General features: G+C 38.1%; 1 protein-coding gene across 19 annotated transcripts in view; it reads right to left on the bottom strand.

Annotated features, from left to right (window-relative positions):
* The window catches only part of ZFP69 (ZFP69 zinc finger protein), an 85,270-nt gene that overhangs the window by 21,373 nt on the left and 38,924 nt on the right, over nucleotides 1-24,973 (bottom strand). For 9 of the 19 annotated variants that reach the window (XR_014243464.1, XM_082388353.1, XM_082388348.1 and 6 more), the window contains 4 exons: nucleotides 10,306-23,833; nucleotides 8,847-8,884; nucleotides 3,638-3,764; nucleotides 3,217-3,312 (listed from right to left, as the gene is read on the bottom strand). The gene's annotated coding sequence lies outside the window, so the exon portion shown is untranslated. Of the gene's footprint in view, nucleotides 1-2,113; nucleotides 2,156-3,216; nucleotides 3,337-3,637; nucleotides 3,765-8,846; nucleotides 8,885-9,252; nucleotides 9,613-10,305; nucleotides 23,834-24,973 lie in introns of all 19 variants that reach the window. The other 10 variants (XM_082388335.1, XM_082388334.1, XM_082388333.1 and 7 more) reach the window with 8 other exon arrangements.

The following is a 24,973-nucleotide window of genomic DNA, read 5'->3' on the forward strand; positions in this document are numbered from 1 at the left end:
CCTTCCATGTGGAGTTACTACAATACCCCTAGCCTTTTGCTTCATGCCTTATCCTCTGTGGAGCTGGCTGAGTAGTGGGCTATAGCCATTAATACACATTTCTTTATTGAGTGGTTCTAAATGTGGGGACTGGGTTCCTGTCTTCTTTCCTCTCTACTTCAACCAATGAGAAGCAGCATCCTGTGTTACCTTGGCCAACAATAACCAACTGAAAAATCCAGGGTAATCAGCCTGGTGAACAAAAATATGCAATACAATGAATTCACTCATGGTATCTAAGCATGCACTGCTCTAGCCCTCAACAAATACCTACTTCTGTTCCAAGGATTCTAGATTCTAAATAGCTACAATCATTTGCTCATGTTCCTTCCCCATCTTAACTTGCCCTCCTTCATCCTCTCTCATCCTATGTAGTATTTAGATATCCTTTAGGGAGGAGCCATTGTTCCATGATCTTAAAAGAAAGGCTCCTCCAGTCTTTGCCTACTTTAAACTTTAGGCTCCATTTTCTCTGAACTTCTAAGACAGTCATCACTGCTGCCTAAACCATTTATTTTGACAACTAACTAGATTAAAACCGCAATGTTACTGTGCATTGAACAAATGTTCCACATTCATCAAATTTTAAAATATATGGCTATGTTTTGCCTTTTCAACTACAATTTACACACCTGGAAAAACAATTTTTTTTTCTTTATTTGAATCCTTCTTAGGAAACATTAAAAAGCCTTATTGAATGAAAGGATAAGAAACATCCCCACAATCCCTGACTTTACAAAAATGAATTAATTAAATATTCATTAAATGTCCATGATGTGCTCAGCAATGGTGTAAAGAAAAAAAAATGATACTGGACTTTCTCTTCAGGGAGTAATCATGAGAAAACATGCCTTAAAGCCACAGGTGTTTTTTAAAAAAAGTCTTAAAAGCCACAGGATTAAAAAAAAATCTAAGATAGTATATGTCAAGTTTTCGTGACAGAGCCATAGTAGAGTTGGGATGGGAATTCAAAGAAGGCAGAGATCAATGTAGGCTAAAGTTACCATGAAAGAGGAGAAAACTGAATTCAGACTTCATAGCATGCTGGTTTTGAAACCGAGTGGGGCCTTGAGAGGCTCCCAGGCACTGAAACCATGAGGCCTGGGCACTGAGGCCTCCTTTTGTCCACCATTTCTTCCAGGCAAGACTCAAGCCTCCATGACCTTCCCTGAGTTCCAAAGGGTGGATTTGAACAGTTGCTAATCAAGGGAGGAGCAGCTAAGAAACCACCTGAGGCAGGATTAAAGGGACCAGAGAAGCTCATCAAGATTAAGAGAAGACCACCTGAGACTGAGGGAGTGCAAGCCCTGCTCACACCCTAATCTTGTCAGGACCCCACCTTTGAACCCCTGTTATAAAGCCCTTAATCAAATCCTCTGGGGGAGAGACACATAGTTTTTCAAGGCAGAAGCCCAGTGTGTCTCCCTTTGCCTGGCAAAGCAATAAAGCTATCCTCTTCTACTTCACCCAAAACTGTGATTTGATTCAGCATCGCTGTACAGAGAGGCCGAGCTTTCGGTAACAGCTTTAGTTAGATGGAGCACATCAGAATCAAAAGGACTGATGCGGAAAAGAAAACTGTGTACAGAGGATGCTAAAGAGTCTAATTGCATGGAATAGGGAAAAGACGGACAATTCTGGATAAACGAAATGGGATCACATACAGAGGGATAAGCCATTTAAATACCATAATACAGGTTATACAGGAATAACACGTTTGTCAGAAGAGTGACAAGCAAAATGAAATAATTCAGATAAATCTTGCAAGAACATCTAAGATAAACCAGAAAATAGGCTGGAATTGGCAATATAAGTATTTACATAAACAGCCGAGATAACATATCAGGAGTTAAAATTCATTTGGTTTATGCCAGTAGTAATTAGGGTTCCAGGGAATCTAAAACACATTTAATTGGTATCTTAATCATTTGAAACATACTTCTTTTATGGACTCTGTGCAAAGGGAAGATTTTATTTTGAGTCAGTCTTGGATAAACTAATAGCTGAAATTATAGGTAATAAGTCACAATAGTATTTAAGGAGAAATTCTTAAGAGAAAAAGCCAGTTGCTTACCACAGTGATTTTATGACTACAGAGCAGCAGGCCAGTCATTACCTTTTATTGTAAGGATAAAGGTAAAGGGTTGAAGAATATTAAAAATTGGTTACTATGAAAAAACAGACAATAAGGCCAGGTAGGGTAAAATTATGGGAATGGAAAGCTGGTGAGGCAAAGATGCTGGAGATGGCACAAAGTAAATAACTGTAGTCTTTAAAGTGATGAAGTTTCTGAGGGAGTTACTGTGGACAGAATTTCAGAAGATGGAAGAGAAGTCAAAAAGCAAACGGTGAATAAGCTGTGAGAAAGGGTGAGGGCAGATTAGTGAGGAACTAATTCAAATAAAGTTGGAGGACAATTTCCAAAAGATATCAATATTATCAAGTGAAGCAGAAAGATGCACTAGAAGGTAGATACCCCAAGTTAGCCGTAAGATTAAAGATAAGCAAGGTAGGGTACACAGGGGGAGTATATGCTGCAAGAAAAGGAACGAGTTTTTTTAAAAAAGGAAAAAAATTAGGAAGAACATGTGTTATAAAAGTTTTGAAATAAAAACAACTAACATATGCTGAACACTTACTGTCTGCCACTATATGAAGGGTTTTGCTTGTATTAACTCATATAATATTTACAAAAACCTGAGGTAAAAAGTAATATTATCCCTGTTTTATAAATAAAGTTGTGCTACAAAATAATTAGGTTAGACAGAGGTTGGTGGAATAAGACTTCAAATCCACATAATTTGATTACATTATTAGAAATTGATGTATGGAAAGATCGGCCATCATGTTGAGGAGGGAAGAAGAATGAGGATTCTAGGAACTGGGAGAACCAACAAGCACTTCGATGGAACAGGCAGCGTGAGGAGCCAGAGCAGAGAGGAAGGACATCCTCCCACACAAGAGCTGAGAAACAGAAAGAGTAGCCACGTGGAAGAGTGGAAGTGAAGGTGCCATCTGGGGATCTGAGGATGTTGTGTCAGGTGTACCCAGTCACTTTCAAAGGTGTGTGGTTTTAAGAGGTGCTTCCTGCAAAGTATTTCAGAGGTGCCTGTCCCTCACTCACCAACTGAGATCTCAGTTCCAGAGACTCCCATCTACCTGTTTTCTCTGACTCACCTGGAGAGCGCCAACGTGGGTTCTCTCCCTCCACCATCCATGGCTCTTGTCCTTGCTCCACCTTGAAGATCACTTTTGTTTTGGTGACTGGACACCCTGTTCATGGGAAACAACACAGAACTGGGGACAAAGTGCTAGGAACAAACGACTACCTCACAATTCGGGTTTGCCTCCTGGAGTCTTAGGGCCTGTGAAGATGACAGACAAGCTTTAGAACAGAAAAGACCCTTCTTCATTTGGGAGGCAGAAGCATTAAACAAATTATCTGATCCCCAAAGGGGATTAAGAATCTTTGACCACTAAAATTCAGGGACAAACTTACTAATGCTTCAGAATGTTCACAGCTTTCACAGGTCTTAAAGGAAGGGCACTATTAAAACATAATGAGTTACACTGAAAAGTTACCACCCACTGTCCTTACCCATTGAGATGAGGTTTCTAAAGTTCTCCAACATCACATCCCAATACAAGGTTCTCTGATCACAGTCAAGCAGCTGCCACTCCTCTGGGGTGAATTCCACAGCCACATCCTGGAGAGTCACTGATCCCTGTAATAGTACATGGATCTTCAAACTAAAGTGTGCATCATTTGGGGACTTGTAAGAGAATCATGGCAGCCTCTTAGGATCATATCATGTTCATTGTTGAGTTTTCAGAAAGTAATGTATGATAACTACTGTACACCTGATTCAGAAATATACTTTGTGATAGAAACAAAAATTATATTAAAAATATTCAACTAGTACCAGGATAATTCAATGGGGGAAAGAATGGTCTTTTAAACAAATGGTGTTGGAACAACTGGATCTCCACATGCAAAAAAATGAAGTTGGACTCCCCTCAACACACACACCTCACATCATATATAAAAATGGATCAGAGACCTATGTGTAAGAGTTAAAACTAGAGGTGACCCTTGAACAACTTGGGGGTTAGGGGTGCCAACCTCCCCACAGTTAAAAATCCACATAATAACTTTACAGCCCTCCATATCCGTGGTTCCACAACCACAGATTCAACGAACCACAGGTCATGTAGTACTGTAGTATGTATGTATTGAAAAAAATCTGCATATAAGTGGACCCACACGGTTCAAACCCGTGTTGCTCAAGAGTCAACTGTATATAATTCTTAGAAGAAAACAAGGGAGTAAATCTTTATGACCTGGGATTAGGCAATGGTTTCTTACACATGACAGAAAAAGTGTAAGTGACAAAAGAAAAAAAATAGATAAATTGGTATTCATCAAAATTAAACATTTTTAAGCTTCAAAGCACACCATGAAGAAAGTGAAAAAGACAATTCACAAAATAGGAGGAAATATTTGTAAATCATATATCTAAAGAGAAATTTGTATCTAAATTATAAAAAGAATTCTTACAACACAACAATAAAAAGAAAACCCAATTTAAAAATGGGCAAAGGATTTGAACAGACATTTTTCCAAAAACAGATTATGGTCCATAAGCACATGAAAAGATGTTCAACATCATTAGTAAATACAAATTAAAACCACAATGAGGTATCACTTTATACCCACTAGGATGGCTAAAATCAAAGGCAGACAATGACAAGTGTTAATAAGGATAGGGAGAAACTGGAACTCTCATACATTGATGGTAGAACTGTAAAATGGTGCAGCAACTATGGAAAACAGTTCAGGAGCTCCTCAAAATGTCAAACATAGAGTCACCATATGACCCAGCAATTTTTCCTAGGTATATACGCAAAAGAATTGAAATCATACATCCCCCCCCCCAAAAAAAAACCATACACAAATGCCCATAGCAGAATTATTCATAATAGGCAAAAGTGGCAACAGTATGAGTATCCATCAGCTAATAAATAGATAAACAAAATGAGGTACATCCATATGATCCAATATTATTCAGCAATAAAAAGGACTCTACAACATAGATGATCCTTGAAAATTTTGTGCTGGCTGAGAGAAGCCAGTCACAAGAGATCACATATTGTATGGTTCCATTTGTATGAAATGTTCAGAATAGGCAAATACATATAAACATAAAGTAATTCAGGGCTGGGGGAAGGAAGGAATGGGGAGTGACTGCTAATGGATATGGGGTTTCTTTTGAGAGTAATGAAAATGTTCTGAGATTAGTGGTGATGGGTTCACAATTATGATAATATACTAAAAAACCCCACTAAATTGTATATATTTTAAAGGGGTCAGTTTGTAATATATGAATTATGTCTCAATAAAATTATTTTAAAATATTACTTATATGTTCTTCATTCATTCACTCATACAATATTCAATGAGGACATACCAAGTACAGTACTAGAGATACAAAAAAGAATAAAATTATTACTGCCCTCAGAGATCTTACAATCTATTAGACACTGCAAAACAAACATGTAAACGTAATAAGATGTTAGAGGGGCTATAAGGTTAATAGGCCAGATGCACATAAGCATAATAAAATAGAAAAATACAGATTTTTTAATATGATAAAATATATCCTCTCAACCATAAAGTCAAAATCATGTTTAACTTAAACTGAAATTAAAAAGGCATGTGGCAACATGCCTACTGCAAAGAGGTAGTTAAGACCATATAAAGCAGGTGTCAGCAAACTACAACCCACAGGCTGACCGCCTGTGTTTGTAAATAAAATGTAACTGGAACATAGTTATGTCCATTTGTTTACTTCAACTACAAGAGCAGAGTTGAGTAGTTGCCACAGAGGTTATATGGCCTTCAAGCCTAAAATATTTACTATCTGTCCCTTTAAAACGTTAAGAGAGGGACTTCCCTGGTGGTCCAGTGGTTAAGACTCCTCACTCCCAAAGCAGGGGGCCTGGGTTCAGTCCCTGGTTAGGGAACTAGATTCACATGCCGCAACTAAAAAAGCCTGCATGCCACAACTAAAGATCCTGCACACGGCAACAAAGATCCCACATGCCACAACTAAGACCCAGTGCAGCCAAATAAATAAATAAATAAATATTAGAAAAAAAAAAAAAGTTAAGAGACTAGGCAGGGTTTACCCCAGGAATGCACAGATAGTTCAATATTGGGAAATGTATTAGAAATTCTTTAAACTGTTATATTAAAGAAAAAATATATTACTTTATTGACAGGTATAAAAAAAATGATATGAGGAAAAAAGTTCCCAATTTATGAAAACAATCTTAACAAGCTAAAAATCCTTAACTTGATTTAAAAAACAAAACAAAACAAAAAAACAACTATCTACCAGATTACAAGAGGAAACAGTAAGACACTGGAAGCATTCCCACTAAAACTGGAACAAAAAAGATTTTGGCTAGAAATTACATTCAAAATTATAGTTACTAGAAGTCCTGTCCATTGACATAAGACAAGAAAAAAAAATGGAGCCTACATATTAGGCAATAAGGAACAAAACTCCATTTGAAGAGTATATGATGGTCTATCTAGAAAATCTAAGAATCAACTAAAAAACTCCTGGACTTAGTAAGAGTTCTGTAAGTTGACGTAAAGTCAAATAGATAAATCCATACTTTCCTCTACACCAGAATAGCCAAATAGAAAATATAATGAAAAAAGATCCATTCCATTCTCAATAGCAACTTAAACCATATATAAGAATAAACATCATAAGAAATGTAAAAGAATTACCATAATAAATCTATAAAACTGTAATGAAGGACCAAAAAACACTGAATAAAATGAAGAACTCACAAATAACAAATGCTGGAGAGGGTGTGGAGAAAAGGGAACCCTCCTACACTGTTGGTGGGAATGTAAGTTGGTACAGTCACTATGGAGAACAGTATGGCAGTCCCTCAGAAAACTAAAAATAGAATTACCATATGATCCAGCAATCCCACTCCTGGGAATGTACCTGGACAAAACTATAATTCAAAAAGATACATGCACCCCTATGTTCACAGCAGCACTATTCACAACAGCCAAAACATGGAAACAACCTAAATGTCCATTGACAGATGAATGGATAAAGATGTGGTACATATATACAATGGAATATTACTCAGCCATAAAAAAGAATGAAATAATGCCATTGGCAGCAACATGGATGCAACTAGAGATTATCATACTAAATGAAGTAAGTCAGAAAGAGAAAGACTAATACCATATGATATCACTTATATGTGGAATCTAAAATATGGCACAAATGAACCTATCTACAAATCAGAAACTGACTCACAGACATAGAGAAGAGACATGTGGTTGCCAACGGGGAGGAGGGGAGGGAGAGGGATGGCCTGGTAGTTTGTGGTTGATAGATGCAAACTATTACATTTAGAATGGATAAACAACAAGGTCCTAACGTATAGCACAGGGAACTATATTCAATATCCTGTGATAAACCAAAATGGAAAAGAATATGAAAAAAGCATGTCTCTATGTGTATAACTGAGTCACTTTGCTGTACAGCGGACACTGGCACAACATTGTAAATCAACTCTACTTCAATTTTAAAAAATGGAGAACTCATTATTGAAAAGTTATGAATTCTCTCCAAATTAATCTAAAAGTGTAGTGCAATCACGATAAAAATACCTAACACACCCCCTTATGGACCTTGACAAGCTGATTTTTAAATTCACATGGAAGAGAAAATGCTCAAGAATTGCTGAAGACTCTGGAAAAGGAGCAAGGTTTACTTATGGATCCAGGTGAATATTAAAAAGGACACGTACCTGGACTTACAAATTGAGTTCATATAGCACTTCTTGGCACTATGTTCTCTGCTTATTCTAGAGAACACTCTAAGAAAGTCACAGGAGGGACTTCCCTGGTGGCACACTGGTTAGGACTCCACACTTCCAGTGCAGGGGGCCTGGATTCAATCCCCAGTCAGGGAAATAGATCCCAAATGCATGCCTCAACTAAGAGTTTGTATGCTACAACTAAGGAGCAGGTGAGCCACAACTAAGGAGCCCCCCTGCTGCAACTAAGACCTGGTGCAACCAAATAAATAAATTAATTAATTTAAAAAAATAAATTAAAAAAAAGAAAGTCATAGGAAAACTGATGTTATATTTATCACAGGATTGTTACTGTCAATATTGTTTCTAACACTATCTCTATGAAAACCCATTGTGGGAATCCCCTGGTGGGCCGGTGGTTAGGACTCAGCACTCTCACTGCTGGGTCGCGGGTTCAATCCCTAGTTGGGGAAGTAAGATTCCACAAGCCTCGGGGTGCGGCAAAAAAAAAAAAAGAAAACCCATTGTAAGATATTTTCTTTGGAGAATTGTGCCAGGAAAAAATTTACTTGTCCGGGGAATTGTTCTGCTTTATTCTCAAGGACAAAGCCAGTACTTTAAAAGGTTGGCTATCCATTTTCTATGATCACCAGAAAGACTGGGTATACATATGCAGCTCCAACTAAGTGCAGACCCTATAATCTGGATATCAATTTAGCACTTTTGGAACTGATCTATTCAAGTTACGTTTTCCCTGACTATACATTTCCTTTTTATTATGTGGATTGTTTTTTTTTTTGGCTGCGCCGCAGGGCATGCAGGATCTTAGTTCCTCGAAGGAACCCGCGCCCCCTGCAGTGGAAGCACGGAGTCTTAACCACTGGACCGCCAGGGAAGTCCCTAAATGGATTTTTAAAGAGATTTAAAATAGCAATAAATGGATGCCTTACCTCTAAGTTGATCATTTCTGCAGCTCTTACACAGAGATCTATGAAAGTAGAAATGGGGTAGAGAGTAAAGACATGAGAAACACCAGGACTGCAATGTAGAACCCTGCTCTATGAAAACAGAAGCACACACACCGCAGTCTCAGAAAATGTCACCCAGTGGGAGAACGACATTTCTAGCAAGTCAGAAAAGTCTACATTTTATAAGCAATGATCTCTGTATGTGTTATTAATATATGGAGCTTAGATAAGTATCTTGTACATTTCTGTCCTACAAACCTAACAGCAAGTCGTTAACCTTTAAACCAGTGACTTTTTTTTTTCTCCCAGAAATGTATCCTAAGTAAATACAAATACTTGTATCCTAAGTAAATAATGAATGAGTTAAAAGGATAACTAAAAGCCTGACCTCCGAAGCTCAGTATCTTTAGAAGTCATTCCTTCCTGTGATTCTCTGGTCTCTGTTCTGTAGCTGGAGTAAGAGATCTCAAATAGGTTTCTTGAGAAGGCTGGATCCAGGGACCCGGCGGGGAGGGGGCGGGGCGGAATTTTTTTAAGCTGGAGTCTTCAGTTTAGACTCTAAATCTGTTTCTCCCTCTCCCTTCCCCTCCCCCTCCCCCTCGGAATTCACTATCTCCTATGAGCCCAGTCTAGGCTTTTTGAAATTCCAACCAGCGCTGCTAGGGCCCTAGAAAGGCTAAAATGTGCAAGATGGACTCCCAGCTTTATTTCGTCTTCACTGGAAAATCTGAAGATTCACCAAGATATCCTTAAAAAAAAAAAAAAAAAAAAACACCGAATTTTACTCAGCATACATTACTCAAATATTTCAAAAGGAAAATATGTCCAACGCTTTGTTTTGCAGGTTTTTTTCATCTTGAGAAAAAAATGAAATTTGAAGAAAACTCATCTGGATTTGAATCTCAGATCTTCTACTATACTAAACTGTTTGAGTCGGCAAGTTAACTTCACCTCTCTCAGCTTCAGTTAATTCATATGCAAAATGGAGAATATTTACTTCGGATGATTGTTGTAAGAATACCCTAAGAGTGCATCGAAGTTTCTCTAGAAACAGTTTATTCCTAGATCCCTTCACATGGTTTAATTTTAAACCACTGTAAATGGTTTTAAATGGTTCTGGTAGGGCCAACTGTGCTCCTGTAATCAGGGAAGGTGTAGTTTGATGCACAGACTTCTACACAGTGTCCTTTACTTGCAAGGGCAGGAATGCAAACTGAGCTTGCTCTAGCCCCACCCGGGATCTAGGAACCCTCTGAGCGGCGGTCGGGCCCTTCTCTTACTTTCTCTGAACTACTCCAGAATTGAACAGGACCCACACACCCAAACACGAAGTCACCGCACGTGAGAGTTTTAAGGTTTTATTTTCAGTTCGGTAAGCCAATAAACCGGTCCCTTTCTTCCCGCCCTTCCCTTATGTCCCCCAAGTTCTGCAGAGTCATACCTGTCAGTCTTTCACTGCCACACTCCCAGCTCCGACTCTAAGCTGGAGATCAGGTTACGGAGATCTCCCACATCTGGGAGAAACCCCCACTCTCACTTCATACAGTGCTGGTTGGAAAATTACAGACTACAGGCTACTGCTCCACTGCGCGTGTGCGGAAGTAACTGCCCACCCAGAGATTCCCAGGCTCCCCCGCGGTGCAGGCTATTCATCGGGCACTACATTTCCCATAAGGCCCGGGGAGCTCGTTTCCGGAATGCGTCACATGCTTCTGCCTCTTTTGGGGTAGATTCCTGGGTTAGTATCTATGGGGCCGCTTGGAGAGCCAGGGTCATTTATAAAAGGGAGATGTATATATCCTTTTTGTTTAAAATGATAGACATCAGAATTTTTTTTGGAAATTTTATTTTTTTATACAGTAGGTTCTTATTACTTATCTATTTTATATATATTAGTGTATATATGTCAATCCCAATCTCCCAGTTCATCCCACCACCACTCCCCACCTCCCGCTTTCCCCTTTGGTGTCCATACGTTTGTTCTCCACATCTCTGTCTCTATTTCTGCCCTGCAAACTGGTTCATCTGTACCATTTTTCTAGGTTCCACATATATGTGTTAATACACGATATTTGTTCTTCTTTCTGACTTACTTCACTCTGTATAACAGTCTCTAGATCCATCCACGTCTCTACAAATGACCCAATTTCATTCCTTTTTTATGGCTGAGTAATATTCCATTGTATATATGTACCACATCTTCTTTATCTATTCATCTGTCGATGGGCATTTAGGTTGCTTCCATGACCTGGCTACTGTAAACAGAGCTGCAATGAACATTGGGGTGCATGTGTCTTTTTGAATTATGGTTTTCTCGGGGTATATGCCCAGTAATGGGATTGCTGGGTCATATGGTAATTCTATTTTTAGTTTTTTAAGGAACCTCCATACTGCTCTCCATAGTGGCGGTATCAATTTACATTCCCACCAACAGTGCAAGAGGGTTCCCTTTTCTCCACACCCTCTCCAGCATTTGTTGTTTTTAGGTTTTCTGATGATGCCCATTCTAACCAGTGTGAGGTGATACCTCATTGTAGTTTTGATTTGCATTTCTCTAATAATTAGTGATGTTGAGCAGCTTTTCATGTACCTCTTGGCCATCTGTATAGACACCAGAATTTTTAAATACTGGAAAATCTAAATCAGTAGTATGCTAAAGAGAATAATTTACCCTTAGTTCAGTTTCTTCTAACCATACACTAGCTTAGGTCAGGGAGATGAAAAGGACCCAACAAAGAAGACTGAGATGGAATAATCCATGAGGCAGGTGGAAAAGAAGGAGGGTTTGAATCTGCAAAATCAAGGGAAGAAAATGTTCCAAGAAGGAAGGAATGATCCACTGCATTAAATGCTGCTGATAGGTCAGGTAGGATGAGAACTAATAATTGACTACTGGATTGAGCAGTGTGGGAGTTGTTGAAACATGCCCTTTTGGTGTAGTGATGGAAGTTTGATAAAGTCTGATAAGAGTTAGGTAAGGGTGGGACGAAGCAATGGGAGAAAGCAAGTACATATAGACAACTTCTTCAGTTTTGCTTTTTTAAGATGAGTAGAAAAACAAAGCTGTCCTCTGCATATGGAATTGGGGTCCAGAATTTTTTTTTAAGATGGAAGAAATTAGTGTTTGTATCCTAATTAAAATGATACAGTGGAGAGGGGAAATGGACAATACAGGAAAAACGACGGTTGCAGGAGGAAAGTCCTTGAGGAAAGAAGGGATGTAATTCAGTACATAATCGGGGGGATCAGTTCTAAGCAAGAGTATGGACAATTTATTCATTGAAATAAAAGGGGAGGCATACAGGGAGGGGGAAGAGTAAGCTGGGACAAAGTGAGAGAGTGGCATGGACATATATACACTACCAAATGTAAAACAGATAGCTAGTGGGAAGCAGCTCCATAGCACAGGGAGATCAGCTTGGTGCTTTGTGACCACCTAGAGGGGTGGGATAGGGAGGGTGGGAGGGAGACGCAAGAGGGAGGAGATATGGGGATATATGTATACATATAGCTGATTCACTTTGTTATACAGCAGAAACTAACACAGCATTGTAAAGCAATTATACTCCAATAAAGATGTTAAAAAAGGGGGGGGGGAGGCAGAGTCGATAGGTACAGATGCAGACAGGTGGACAGATTTGGTGGTGGGAGAATGAGGATGTCCTCACCTGAGTGCTTCTATTTTCTCAGTGAAATAGGAAGCTCAAAGTGAAGATAGGGAGAAGGTATTAAAGGTTTGAGGAAAGAAAATACTGTATTACATTGATTCTAATACTTTTTCATATTTCAACATCTGTGAAATTGCTGTCTTACAAATGATGGCATGCCATAGTTTAATTGGCAGCATTTTTTTCTTTCTTAGTAATATGTAAAATAATGATGTATCTTATAATCAATGGCATCTGAGATCCTAATGTTATTTAGGAATGGGGAGAGTGAATGGATTACAGAAATGTAGTAAAATTGCCTGGCAGCATTAAGAGCCCACTTGATATTAGTAGCCCTTAACTTTGTTGGCATTTTCAGTGTCATAAAGACATGTTTTTATGTCTCATCTTTAAAAAGTCCTTTCTTGACATGTAGCTCTCTTGAGCAATTGCTCTATTTCCTAGCTTTCTTTCATAGAATAATTTTCTCTAAAGAGTTGCTTCTTGTTGCTGCCTACATTTTCTCACTTCCAACTGTCTCCTCAGTCCATTCTAATTGGCTTCTTGACCATAACTACACTCCTAAAACTGCTCTTGTCAAGTTACCAATGAAATTTCAGTTGAAAAATTAAATGGACTTTCTTAGTCCTCATATTTGACCTCAACGGCATTTAAGAAAATTGAAATACTTCCTTATTTTGGCTTCTAGAACATCTCACAAAAGATCATTTCTCCCACCTCACTAACACTACTTCTTTATTTTCTTTACTGAATACTCTCCCTCTGTCCTGCCTCCAAATGTTGGAATATTCAAGGGTTTGGCCTTGGGGCTTTTCTTTCTGAAGTTTTTCTTAAATGGTCTCATTCAGTCTCATGGCTTTAAATACCATTTATTTGACGTTGACTGAGAAATCTATATCTCCAGCCCTCATCTCTCCCCTGAATTTCTGACCCCTAATTCCTTATGCCTACTTGAAATCTCCCCTTCAAGAGGCTTAAAAGCCACCTCCAACTTCACATGTTCAAATCAAATATTTAGGAGCCATCCTTGATTTCTCTTCTTCCTTTTTCCTGTCTTTCTCTCATAGTATTTATGTTCTATGAGGGCATATATTTTATTCGTTTTTGTGATATTGTGATTTATAATAAGAAATATGTATTTGGCCTTCATCCCCAATTCTGGCTCAGAGCTCCTAAAACTCTTGGAATTCCCTAAGTGATGAGAATGAGCATGGTGTCTTTTGTTATGTTAATTAGGTAACTTTTGGACTGCACCTAAGGATGGGGGCTGATTGCCAGGAAAACCAAACCATGTGATTAGAGGGTTGGAACTTTCAGTCCCATGCCTCCTAACCTCTGGGGAGGCGAGAGAGGCTGGAGGTTGAATCAATAGCCAATGGCCAGTGATTTAATCAATCATGGCTATGTAATGAATGATTTAATCAATCATGGCTATGTAATAAAAACCCAAAAAGATGGGATTCAGAGAGCTTCTGGGTTGGTGAACACGTGGAGGTGTGGGGAGAGTGATGTGCCCAGAGAGGGCATGGAAGATCTGCGCCCTTTTTCCATACTTTGCCTTATGCATCTCTTCCATATGGCTGTTCTTGAGTTATATCTTTTAATAATAAACTGGTAGTCTAGTAAGTAAAATGTTTCTCTGAGTTCAGTGAGCCAGTTCTAGTAAACTAAACAAACCCAAGGAGGGGGTTGTTGGAACCTCCAATCTATAGCTGGTAGGTCAGAAGCACAGGTAGATAACCAGGACTTGCAACTGGCATCTGAAGTGGGGCGAGACAGGCAGTCTTAGAGGACTGAACCCTTAACGTGTGAGACCTGACATTATTGCCAGGTAGATAGTGGCAGAATTGAGTTGAACTATACAACACTCAGCTGATGTCTGAGAATTGCTTGGTGATGGGGAAAAAAGCCCACACGTTGGACTTGGTGTGAGTAGAATTTTAGTTTTGTCTATGACTATATCTCCAGAGCCTGACACATAATAGGTGCTAAATAAAGATTTATGAATACTGAATAAATGTGAAACTGTCTATAGTTTCATGTCCATAAGTGCAACCTGTCTGGCTAGGGTCTTGAATCTATAGATCAATTTGGGGAAAACTGACATCTTAACAATATTGAGTTTTCCAATCCATGAGCATGGTATATCTCATCATTTATTTAAGTCTACTTTAATTTCTCTCAGCATTGTTTTCTAGTTTTCAGTGTACAATTCTTGCATATTTTTTGGTCAGATTTATCCCTAAATATTTCATAATTTTGATATTATAAATTGTATTTTTGAATTTCCATTAACAATTGTTTGTTGTGACTATGTAGAAATACAATTTATTTGTGAATGTTGATCTGTTAGCTTTTTCAAAGTTTCCATGGGATTTCTTACATAGATAATCATGTTATCTGCAAATAAAAAGTTTTATTTCTTCCCCCTCAATCTGGATGCCTTTTATCAATTTTCCTTAACTTATTGCACTGGAAATAAGTTATCCACCACTACAATGATGACTAGAAATGGTGACAGATGACATAACTGCCTTTTTTCTGAACTAAGGGGAAAAACATTGTCTTTCACCATTAAGTATAATGTTAACTGTAGGTTTCTTGTAGATGCCCTTCATGAGATTGAGGAAGTTCCCTTTTAGTTTTAGTTTTCCAAGAGTTTTTCTGAAGAACAGATGCTGTATTTCCTCAAAAAAATTTTTGTATCTATTGAGATTATCATGTTTTTTCATTTTTAGTATATTAATATGGTGAATTACATTGATTTTTTAATGTTAAACCAATCTTGCATTCCTGGCATAAACCTCATTTGGTCATGTCCTTTTTCTGTATTTTTGGATTCTGTTTGCTAAAATTTTGTTTAAAATCTTTGCATTTATGTTCATAGGGTATACTGGTCTACCAGTAATATGTGGTCTGGGTATCAGAGTAATGCTGGCATCATTGAATGAGTAGGGAAGTTTCCCTCCCCTTCCATTTTCTGGAAGTTTGTGTAGACTTTAGTATTATTTCTTCTTTAAATATTGGGTAGAATTCAGCAGTAAAGTCATCTGGACCTGGAGTTTTCTTTGTGGGAAGGTTTTAAACTACAAAGTCAATCTCTTTATTAGATATAGGGCTATTTGGGTTACAAATTTTCTTCTTGAGAGAGCTTTGGTAGTTTGTGTCTTTCAAGGAATTTTTCTGTATCATCTAAGCTGTCAAATGTATTGGCATAAAGTTGTTCATTATATTCTCTTATTATTTTTAAAAATATTTATTTATTTTTTGGCTGCGTCAGGTCTTAGTTGCATCACGTGGGATCTTTCGTTCTGGTGCATGGGCTCTTCGTTGTGGTGTGCGGGCTTCTCTCTAGTTGTGGCGCACAGGCTCATTAGTTGCAGTGCGCGGGCTCTCTAGTTGTGGTGCGTAGGCTCCAGAGCACATGAGCTCTGTAGTTGCGGCACGCAGGCTCATCTCGTTGTGGCGCACGGGCTCAGTAGTTGCGGCGCGCAGGCTTAGTTGCCACGTGGCATGTGGGATCTTAGTTCCCCAACCAGGGATTGAACCAGTGTCCCTTGCATTGCAAGACTGATTCTTAACCACTGGACCACCAGGGAAGTCTCATCTTATTATTCTTTTAATATCTATACTATTTGTAGTACTATCACCTCATTCCTGATATTGGTCATGTGTCTTCCCTCTTTTTTTTTTTTTTCCTGATTGCTCTGGTTAGAACTTATCAATTTTATTGATCTCAGAACCAGCTTTTGATTTTTCTCTATTATCTGTTTTCTATTTCATTGATTTCAGCTCCAAAGTTTATTTCATTTTTATGCTTTCTTTGAATTTCATTTTCTCTCCTTTTGTTGGTTTAAGGTGGACACTGAGGTCAGTAATTTGAGAGCTTTCTTCTTTTCCAGTTAGTGGCATTAGTGGTATCAATTTCCCTGTAATATACTGCATCCCACACATTTTTGTATATTGTTTTCATTTTCAGTCAAATCTAAATAATTTCTGGGACTTCCCTGGCAGTCCAGTGGTTAAGATGCTACACTTCCACTGCAGGGGGCGTGGGTTTGAACCTGGATTGGGGAACTAAGATCCCACATGCCGCATGTAGCACGGCCAAAAAAAAAAAAATCTACTAATTTCTCTTTTTGTGATTTTTTTTTTTTTGGCCACATTGTGCAGCTTGAGATCTTAGTTCCCCAGTCAGGGATTGAACCCAGGCCCTTGGCAGTGAAAGCATGGAGTCCTAACCACTGGACCACCAAGGAATTCCCTGTGATTTCTTTATTGACTCATAGGTTACTTAAGTGTGTTATTTAGTTTGCACATTTTTTTTATTGTTCAGATATTCAGATACCTGTCATCAAGCTCTAACTTAATTCCATTGTCATCAGAGAGCATACTTTGTATGACTTTCATCCACATAAATTTATTCAGACTTGTTTTATGGTCCAGAAGTTTATCTTGATAAACATTCTATGTCCACTTGAAAAAAATGTGTATTCTGCTTTTTTTTTTTTTTAATAAGAATTTTTTTTTTTTTTAATTTACTTATTTATGGCTGTGTTGGGTCTTCGTTTCTGTGCGAGGGCTTTCTCCAGTTGCGGGGAGCGGGGACCACTCTTCATCGCGGTGCGCGGGCCTCTCACTATCGCGGCCTCTCTTGTTGCAGAGCACAGGCTCCAGACGCGCAGGCTCAGTAATTGTGGCTCACGGGCCCAGTTGCTCCGCGGCACGTGGGATCTTCCCAGACCAGGGCTCGAACCCGTGTCCCCTGCATTAGCAGGCAGATTCTCAACCACTGCGCCACCAGGGAAGCCCTGTATTCTGCTTTTGTTGGGAGGAGTGTTGTATAAGTGGTAATTAGGTCAAATGGTTGATAGTGTTAACTCTTCTATATTTCTACTAGTTTTGTCCTCGTCATTTATAGAGAGGAGTATTGGAATCTCACACTTTAATTGTGGGCTTGTCTAGTCTATTTCTCCTTGTATTTCTATCAGTTTTTGCCTCATGTATTTTGATATTCTGTTTTAGATACCTAAACACTTAGGACTGCTATGATCTCCTAATGAATTGACCCTTTTATTGTTAAGTGCCCCTCTTTATCCCTGGTGTATTATTAGGGTTCAATCCAGAGACAGAAACCACAAAGTATTTTGAACAAGGAACATTTAATATAAAGAATTATTAATAGGGAATTGGTGTAACTGGGAATTGGCTAAGTGGGGAATAAAAAGCACTCTAAAGAATACCCTGAGGCTGGGGAGGGTATCCCCAAAAGAAATAAACTTGGAGGGGGAGACTCTTCCCCAAGGCTGGGATTCAGGTGAGGATATGTTTGAAACCCATCAAATGACCAAGTTTCCTGGGTTGTTACAGGCCACAGCTGGTGTGCAACTGACAACCCAAGATTGTTGAGTAAAGGATCACTGGCTAGAATGCTGATGAAATTTGCTAGGAAACTGCCTGCAGGGTTATGGTTGACATGCTGGAAAGCCAGCTGAAACATGGACTGGACTAACAGGAACGCCTCCCAGAAGCTGCCTGAGAAGAGGGTGGTGGTTGTTGACTCACTGGAAAGCTGTCACTAGTAAAAAGCTGGGAAGTGAGTTGGGGCACATGTGGAACTCATTAGCTGCCCTTGGGAATGCTGCTGAACCTGTGGGATGAAGCCATTCACAGGGAGGTGATGCTTGCCTCTTAAAAATGCTTGAGATGGGGTGTGTGCATGAAGTTGTCCATGAGGAGGTAAGACCAGATGCTTTTGGAAACTTCTGGAAGGGGTTGGAGGTGGGGAAACTAGGGAGGTACCACTTGCTGCTGCCTGCCAGGGAACTACCAAAAACAAACAAAACTCTGCAAGAGCCCAACCAGATAAACACATTGGAACTAGGAAAGAAAACCTCTTCTGTATTAGGATTCTCCAGAGAAACAGAACCAATGGGGGATACACACCACACACACACACACACACACACACACACACACACACACAGCTGACCGTTGAACAATTAGGGGGTTAGGGGCAACAACCCTTCGAGAAGTAAAAAATTTGCATGTAACTTTACACCAGCCCTCTTTATCCCGGGTTCTGCATCCTTGAATTCAACCAACCAAGATTGTGTAGTATGTATTGAAAAAAATCCAGGTATAAGTGGACCCATGTGGTTTAAACCGATGTATATATATGAGAGAGAGAGAGAGAGAGATGAACTATAGGAATTGGTTCAAGTGGTTATGGAGGCTAAGAAGTTCCCCAGTCTGCAAGCTGGAGAACCAGTAAAGTCAGTGTGAATAATTCAGTCTCAGTTTGAATGCCCATGAACCAAGGGAGCCAATCAATGGTGTAACACCTAGTCTGAGGCCAAAGGCCTGAGAACTAGAGTAGAGTGTGTGCACCAGTGTAAGTCCTGGAGTACCAGGTGCTCCAGTGTCTGAGGGCAGAGGATGGATGCCCCGGTACAAGAAGAGAGAGCAAGAAATTGCCCTTTCTTTACCTTTTTTTGTTCTGTTCTGACCCTCAATAGATAATAGCTGCCATTGGTGAGGGCAGATCTTCCTTACTAGTCAGCACCCTGAATCATATGCTAATCTCTTCTGGAAACACTCTCACAGACATATCCATAAATAATATTTTTTTTCCAGCTATCTGGGCATCCCTTAGCCTACTCAAGTGGACACAGAAAATTAACCATCACATCTTCCTCCTCCAGTGCACCTCCAGCACCTTCTACTGACAAAGTTTCTTTTGAGTAGTGTTAACATGGTATCGTTTTCCATTCTTTGAGTTTTAACCTTTTACTGTCTTTATATTTAAAGTAAGTTTCTTTTAGGAAGCTTATATTTGGGTCTTTCTTTTTTATACAAGCTGACAATCACTGCCTTTTAATTGAGGTCCTCAGAACATTTACATTTAATATGATTGATATGACTGGTTTAAACCTTCCATCTTATTAAGTGTGTTTTTTTTTTTAACTAAGTGTTTTTTTATTTCTCCATCTGTTCTTTATTCCTTTTCCCCCACCTTCCATTGGATTAAAATTTTTAATGATTTCATTTTAATCTACTGTGTTGGCTTATTAGCTATATATCTTTATTTTGTCTCTTTAGTGGTTGCTTTAAGGTTTATAGTATACATTTTTAACTTATCACAGACTACTTTTCAAGGTATATTATACCACTTCACTTACCAGAATATAAGAACTCTATGACATATAATGTTATATGTCAATTATATCTCAATTTTTAAAATGGCTTTAAAAAAAAGGAACTTTACAACAGTAAACTTTCATTTCTCTCTTCCTGGTTTTTGTGCTATTTTCATACTTCTAAGTAGATTATAAATCCCAGAAAACACTCTATTATCATTACTTTAAAAAGGCAAGTTACCTTTTAAAGAGATTTAAATAATTTTTAAAGTGTTTTATATTTTCTCATGTAGTTACCATTTCCTGTGGGCTTCTTTCCTTTGTGTATATCCAGATCCTTTACATCCAGATTTCCAGCTGGTATCATTTTCCTTCTGCTTGAAGGACTTCCTATAACATTACTTCTACATAGGCCTGCTTGTGATGAATTCTTTCAACTTCTGTATGTCAGTAAGTCTTTATTTCACTTTCATTTTTGAAAAATATTTTCACAGCACAAAGAATTCTAGGTTGTGGTTTTTATTTTCAGGATTTTAAAGATATTACTCCACTCCTTTTTGTGGCTTCTATCATTTCCAACAAGCAATCTGCTATTATCTTTATTTTTTTCCCCTCTGGCTGCTTTTAAGATTTTCTCATTATCACTGGCTTTAAGCAATTTGATTACTATGTGCCTTGGTTTAATTTTCTCCATGTTTCTTGGGCATAGAGGTCATTGAGCTTCTCGGATCTGTGGGTTTAGAGTTTTCATTAAATCTGGAAAAGGTTTCATCATTATGTCTTCAAATACTTTTTCTGTCCTTCCTCCCTTCCCTTCCTTTGTGGACTACAATTACGTATATATTAGACTATCACTTAAAGTTTTCCCATAGCTAATTGATGTTCTGTTTTTTCCATTTCAGTACTTTTTTTCTCTCTGTTTCATTTTGGATGTTTTCTATTGCTACATCTGCAAGTCCGCTAATCGTTTCTTTTACAATGTCAAATCTGTCATTTATCCCATCCACTATATTTTTCATCTCAGACATTGCATTTTTCATCTCTAGAAGTTCAATTTGGGTATTTTTTAAAAATCTTAAGTCAATTATCATCAAGGTCTATTAAAATAGAGGATCCATGTCATTAATGACTACTCTAGACTTCTGAGAATTATGACTTCCAGTTTCAAAGGCTAATATGTCTAAAATTAAACAAAAAAGAGGTTAAGAAGTGGTCCAGAAGACACTGATCTTGATCACTCAATGTAACATTTTCAAGATTTAGAAAACTGAGACAGTGACAGATGAAACAATTACATCTTTAAGTAGGAGTCCAGAGAGTATGTTAGGAGAGAATTTACATTATTATGTTCATAATGCAGCTAATGAACCATGAGATTAAAAGATAAAAAGCACTTCTATTAGTTTTTTTTTGAACATGAGTCTAAAAAAGAAATATACCCATAGCTACTGACTGACTTGCATGTTAAACATCCTTGACCCGTTTTTCCACGAATACCAGTTTTACATATTTCACTCTACTCACGGTACTAATGAGATTACTTTCCTAGATATTGTCTCTTTTATGGAGTTAGAAACATTCATTAAAATGTTCTCCCCAAATTTCACATTTAAGAGTTTCTCTGTATTTCAGTGTATAAAAACAGAGTAGAATGGTGGTTACCTGGGGCTGGGGCTGGGGCTGGGGATAGGGGTAGTTACCTAGATAACCAGTTCAAAGAATTCTTAGAATGTAAAGATAAAAAATAAAAAGAGTGAAATACGAGAGAAAGATAACAGATATAGAAGGCAGGTCAAGGAAATTTAGTGTACATATCAAAGCAGTTCAGAAGGAGACAAGAGAATAGCGAGATAATACTCAAAGAAGTATTTTCTAAGTTGAAGAAGTTGAAGACCAGAACAAACAATTTTCTCAGTATTAAGAGAAAATGACAAAGAGAATAAAACAATAGGAAAAAATTAGGAATACAGAAAGTATATATAATAGAAATACACATAAAAGTATTCCATAAAGAGAAAATAAGACAGAGAAGCAATAACCAAAGAAATAATAGTTGAAAAAATTTAAAGAGAGTACTTTCTTCCTTACATTTTAATGTATTTTTTTGGATTTTAAAATAATGAACATGTATTATTTAATCAGAAAAATCCACCATAAAGGAAATTTAAAGACATGCAATAAACTGGATTTTAAGAATCATTTAAAAAGACTAAAATCTCCATTAAAAATGGGCAGTTAAAAAAAAAAAAAAAAGGGCAGTAGACTTCCCTTGCGGTCCAGTGGTTAGGACTCTGCGCTTCCACTGCAGGAGGCACGGGTTCCATACCTGGTTGGGGAACTAAGATCCCGCATGCCACGCAGGGTGGCCAAAAAAAAAAGAAAGAAAGAAAATGGGCAGTGAATATGAGCAATTCATAAAAGAAGTACAAATTATCAACAAATAAAGGACAGATACTCATCTTCCTAGATTACCTGAGTAGTGCAAATTAAAATATTAAGGCTGGACTTCCCTGGTGGCGCAGTGGTTAAGAATCCGCCTGCCAATGCAGGGGACACGGGTTCGAGCCCTGGTCTGATCCCACATGCCGCGGAGCAACTAAGCCTGTGCACCACAACTACTGAAGCCTGCAAGCCTAGAGCCCATGCTCCTCAACAAGAGAAGCCACCGCAGTGAGAAGCCCATGTACTGCAACCAAGAGTGGCCCCTGTTCGCCACAACTAGAGAAAGCCCGTGCACAGCAACGAAGACCCAATGCAGCCAAAAATAAATAAATAAATAAGTAAATAAATAAATAAATAAAATATTAAGGCTAAGATATCAATTATCTCAGATTGGCATCATTTAAAAAGAATTATAATACTAGTGTTAGGGTGTGGAAGAATATACACTTTTATGTACTTCTTTCTCACAAATAATTTGAGTTATTATATTATGTCATATGATGATAATATAATGATACATAAAAAAGAGCCTTGCTTTGGGGAATCCTGGAGTCTAAACGGTATAATATTTCTGCAGGGCAATGTGGATCTTATCTATTTATTTATTTATCTTAAATTGAAGTATAGTTGATTTACAGTGTTGTCCAGATGTATTTTAATTGTGCAGCCTTATATCCCAAAATTTCTAGGCCTTGGAATAAGGAGGAAAATCAGAAAAATATTTACAATATCAATGTTTATATATAGGCTGTGCATTTATGTGTCTATATCTATCCCTGTATGTGCCCACTGGGAAGGGATAATTAAGTGATGAATGATATTACACCTATCCAGTGAAATACTTTATTATCCAGATATGACACTATCCATGATAAAACTTGACTGAAACAAGCATGTTACAGAGGATTTTTTGTGTCTAATCACATACACCCCAATACACACATACTTGTTTTATATTTAAATATATGTTGATACATCCATAAAAATATCTTGAAGAACCTTATCAACTTCCTATCGATGGTTATTTTGGGATTCAGGATTAATAGGTGTATATGTGAGAGCAACGTTTACTTTCTACTTTATATATTATTATAGTGTTTGTAGTAGGAAAAGATAGGAAATAGCCTAAGTGGATGTAAATAGAGGCCTGATTAGATAAACAGTAGTATTATATCTTTACAACGGAATCCTTTGTGGCTGCTGAAAGGAAGGAGATAAACTATAAATACTAATATGAAACAACTCCAAAATAAATTGATAAGTAAAAGAAGCAAGGTGTGTTAAAGTAGGAAAATATATCTTAAATGAGATACAAAAAGCACTAATGAAACACTGAAACTGGTCTTCAGTAAAATTTTGCTCATCAAAAGACACCATGACTGAATAGAAAGGTAAGCCACAGACTGGAAGAAGATGCTCTCAGTAAAGATATCCAATGAATGTTGTGGTTATTGGAGACATTACTGAAGGACAGCAGAAGTGAAGTTCAGTGGAACTGGAGAAACCGAGGCTAGGATAACAATTCTTAGCTTACTTGTGGTCCGCAGGCACAGATTCTGCTTATGGGGCCTAATCAATATTCCTAGGATACTGACCTGGAATTCAATACCGCTCATTTTTCACTTCATCCAGACCTCCAGGACTTGGAGCCTCTTCTTTCTCCCATGACAACAGGACCACTCTGCATTTTTTGCTTCCAGATTTGAGGATCTGATGCAACCTGGTGGATCGTGACACCACTACAATAGTTCCAATTTCAGATCCACCTGAGATAAATCATTCTGCAACACATTAACTTTTACCAAGTCAGCTCCTCCTCTGGAATACTACTTTGCTCCCACTTACTTTTAAAAGATATTGACACAATAGAATATTACTCAGTCTTAAAAAGGAAGGAAATTCTGACACAGGCTATAACATGGATGCAACTTGAAAATGTTAAGCTAAGTGAAATAAACCAGTCACAAAAGGACAAATACTGTATGATTCCACTTATATGAGGTACCTAGAGTGGTCAGACTCATAGAGACAGAAAGTATTATAGTGACTGCCAGGAGCTGAAGGGAGGGAGGAATGGGGAGTTCATGTTTAACAGATAGGGAGTAATTTCAGCTGGGGAAGATGAAAATTTCTGAAGGTGGATGGTGGAGGTGTCATGTTCACATCTTCTTCTTTTCCTCCAAGAGTGTTGGGTCCTTAGCAAGGCAAAAAGTGCAAGCTCTGTTACTGAAACATCTCAGTGTGGCAGAGATGGCAAGCTGTCACTCAATATCCATTCTCTGGTTTTTGCAGTTCATAGACTCTCCAATTTTTGTCTGCACATATGCTTTCCCAGAATAAAAATTACATATCCCAACCTCCCTTGTAGTGACCAAATTTTGGCCAGTGGGATGTCAGTGCTGCAAATTTATGAAGTGTCCTTAAAATAATACCCTTTTCCTATTTCAGCTTTATGCTGAATGTGTATAGGTGACTAGAGTTTGGGCAGCCATTTTGGACTATGAAGTAGGAAGACACTTATTGATTTTAGAGAAACAAGAGAGAAGGAACCTGGTCTCCGGACATCATGACCTAGACTAACTATATCTAGGGTTCTTTTTCACGAAAGAAATCCATTTCTATTTTGTTTAACCACTATTGTTTTGGCAATTTCTATTATGAACAGTTGGACCTAATCCTAATTTAGGTACTTAGCCCATTCTCTGGCCCAAGAAGCAAGTTTTTTTGCTTTTTTTAAAATCAAGAAATAGCTTCGTTGTGACATCTCTTTTCATTCACCCACTCACTGAACAAACATCCAAGAGATTCATAATTTGGAGTCAGACACCGTAGGCAGAGTTCATATAAATATATGTTGATA

The sequence above is a fragment of the Balaenoptera borealis genome, assembly GCF_965194805.1.
Source record: "Balaenoptera borealis genome assembly, chromosome: 1".
NCBI lineage: Eukaryota > Metazoa > Chordata > Mammalia > Artiodactyla > Balaenopteridae > Balaenoptera > Balaenoptera borealis.